Below are 3,561 nucleotides of genomic sequence, written 5' to 3'. Positions count from 1 at the left end.
AAAAAAAAAAAAAAAAAAAAAAAAAAAAAAAAAAAAAAAAAAAAAAAAAAAAAAAAAAAAAAAAAAAAAAAAAAAAATCAACTCCAAAAGCAAGGATAGAAGAAAGACACAAGATCTTGAACAGCAACAACAAAACTTTGAAACTTTTCATGTTTCCATGAAAGCTCTGCTGGCAGATGAGGAGCAGAGAGGCTGAAAACAGCAGGTGCACAGCTGAAATCCAAAATGGGTGCTCTTTATCAGGAAGTTTCATTAGCTCCTTTTCTCTTTTGTGGCCCTCCTGACATGAAGAGCCATTCCAATGTTTCCATCTTAATGAAGAATCTGTGCTGGGAGGAGTTTGAGCCATGAGTYTGGCTTGCATCACTGTTTATTCCATGTGCTGACAGGTTGCCATGTGCCCTGACACTTTGTTCTCCCATCTCTTCTCTCTCAGTTGAAGAATTTTTTTTCTCTACCTCTATGTGAGGAATCTCTGTGCTCACCAGAACAAGAATGGTGTCAATGAAGTGAAGAAAATGGATGGAAAGTTTGTGAAGATATTTCTATTTCTTTTGTTGCATGGATCATTAAGATATTTTTTGTCATGAAACTACTGTTTGTCATTATTTCTGCATCCCATMTGATCAGTTACTCATGTGAGAAAACCTTGGTGGTGTTTGTATATTTGCTTTACAAAAATAACTTGCTCAGGGCAGACCTCTTGGTGTGTGGTGGATGAACAAATTGTTGACTTTGARTTGGATGCCTCAATAGATTTTAGGCTGGTTAATTCCAAAAGGGTGGGTGGATGTGGAGGAACACAACAGGGATGGAAGCACAAGAGGACATCAGAGAAAATGTARGGGAAAAGCTACACATTTTCAGCTTAAAACCCTGACATATTTTGTCCCGAGTGGTAAGGAGGCAAACACAGAAACCAGTGCAGCTGCCGAGACTGTAAACCAGAGGATTTCTGGAGAAGAAATTGATTATTCCACTCAGCAKGACTATCTGGATGTTAATTTGTCCAGGGGTGAATTTGACAACACAGCTGATGGCCATGAAGGTATCTGTTCTCTTTTCTCACAACACTTAGCTCATCCCTGGGAATTCATATCTGAGCAAAGTCTCTTCCAACAGAAAAYGGACGTATCCCTTGAAGAGTCACTCACAGAAAGATAAAAGATCTATTAGACTTGTAAGGCTTTATAGAACCAGAAGTGTTTGTTTACTAGTTGTATTATAAATCTACTTTAACGTGGATGGCTTGACAAGTGTGATTTCTCCTTTGCAACTCAGTTAAAAACTGCAAAACCCCCATGTGATACATGAAAATTTATTTCTTTGGCAAGCAAAGGTTGTTTTCATTGCTGACTCTGTTCATTTTCAAAAATTAACACTTTAGAAAAAGGACAAGAWTTTTTTTTTCTCACTGAAAAAAATGATTTGGCCTATTACTCTGATCTTTGTGTAATTCACAGCTGAAAACAAGAGTTGATCCTACATTATATAAACTACACTGCTGCTGTTGGCACATGAAAAAAAAAACAAATTGCACAGAAAACTTTATTATTTTATAAAAAATTTATCAGCAGGACTATACACTGGAGAGTGTCTGAATATCCTCGAATACAGAACAAATTGATATTCTTCCTCAAAACTAAGAAATAAGAAAATTTAATATGAAATTACTGCCAAAGTGTGTCTGTGTAGCTCCTCATAGTTTGGACTCTTCCACCAAATCACTGCCTATGAGTCTTATTTGGCCTCAGCAAAGGCATTTGGCACTGAATTATTTAATACAACATTTAGTTGACTTCTGGGGTTTTTTGGTAACTGTTCTTGGACACCTGGATTTTTTTTTCCTTTTTCTTCTTTTTTTTTTTTATTTTTTTTTTTTTTTTTTTTTTTTTTTTTGTTTCCATTTTGTCTCTGTAGTCTTGTTTTATTTTAGATTAAGCCACAATGAATGATGCTTGTTTACCATATAAAGTCACATCCTCTGCTTGCAAAATCAGTAATTTTCCAACACAAGAGCAATTTACACACAATTTTACAGTTTTATTGGTCTCCAATGGCAGGATATAATTTCAGAAACAGACAAGGCCTCAAGAAAACATGGATTTCCGTATGCTTCACTCTCTAGGACTAAGTAGTCAGTTGGGGAAGGAGGAAGGAAAGGAGGAAGTAAGCAGTTGATATTAATCCAAGTAGATGATTTTGCCAAAACTACCCATGAGACAGCAGCAACTTTTTCTTGAGAGATGAATCAATCTTTCTTTGTGATATTTCAACAACTTTTTTTTTTTTTTTTTTTTTTTTTGGATGAAGGAAATACTTTTCAAATTCGACAGCACTTGATAGCCCTGACAATAATGCATCCCCATTCCTGAAAAGTAGGAAATAGGGTACAGGGGAAAAAAATCGTTGTATCACTTCTTTTCAAGCAAGAGTTTCTGGACTCTTAATTCAAAAAAATTTCAAGTTAAACTCCAGATTGAAGAAAATTAGTGTTGTAACCCGTGTTTTTGGASTGTATATTGGGACAACATGAGCATTGAAGAAAGGAAGATAATTTGTTAAGGTAAGAAAATTAAGACAAGAATGAAAATTTTGTTGTCTTCACTGAAAGGGGATATTTAGCTCTGTTAAGGGTGGAATGATAATAGCTGAAAATTGGGTGAATCTGAGAGGAAAGAGAGGAAAAGGCTCTAATACTGTTTTGTGACAGAGCGGCAATAGAGGCAGCAGACTGGAAAAGCCTGGCTCTTTTAAAAGATGTTGGAATGAGGAGAAAAGTTATGGAGAAGCCATGCTGAGAGTCATCACCAGGAGACARCAAAAAATCTTGTGAGCAGAAGGATCCCATCACCTACCGTCATGTAGGCAGCAGGGGGGCAGAAAAAAATTATGGGAACTTTGACTGCTACAGGATGGAGAAGTGGGAAAACACCAGAACTCATGATGCAAAGGTGTACCAAGGGGAAAATAAACATGATTCAGGAATAGGGCTTGCTTGAGAGTGTTTTGACAGGATCATTTTAAAGCTTTTGCTTTTAGTGGAAGTTTTTCAGTATGCACAAGCTATTATCAGGAAAGCATCCTTTTGGCCAAAATTAGAGCAACCCCAGAGATCAATCCCAAAATATCTTTCATAGGAAATGTTGACTGGAGGTGTGGGAGGATAACAGAACAGGCAAGCTGTATGATATTAACTTTTCCAGTACATGTGAGCCTCAAGTTTATTGCGAAAACATGAGAAAAAAGAATTGCCCAGTGAGTAGTTGTGAAAGCACAAAAACACAAAAGCACTTGAAGATAAGAATACTTCTGTCTTTTGTCTCCTTATTTGGAGCTCCAGAGTGAGATAAGCTTGTGAGTCCTATGTGGTTTTTGTTTAATTTTAATAGTTTTATTCACAGAGATTTGCATAATATTGTTTATATTTCTTGTGTACCATACCAAACATATCAATTTTTAAATGTCTTATTTTTAATTGCCAAATAAATGTGCAACTGAACATAAGGTAAAACTGCTGTCATGGCAAAGATACTTATTACACTCTGGAAAAAATCCCAC

This window comes from Malurus melanocephalus, unplaced genomic scaffold (assembly GCF_030028575.1).
Source record: "Malurus melanocephalus ecotype Western Australia unplaced genomic scaffold, MMel_1.1 scaffold_242, whole genome shotgun sequence".
NCBI lineage: Eukaryota > Metazoa > Chordata > Aves > Passeriformes > Maluridae > Malurus > Malurus melanocephalus.
Note: the sequence above shows the minus strand (reverse complement) of the source record.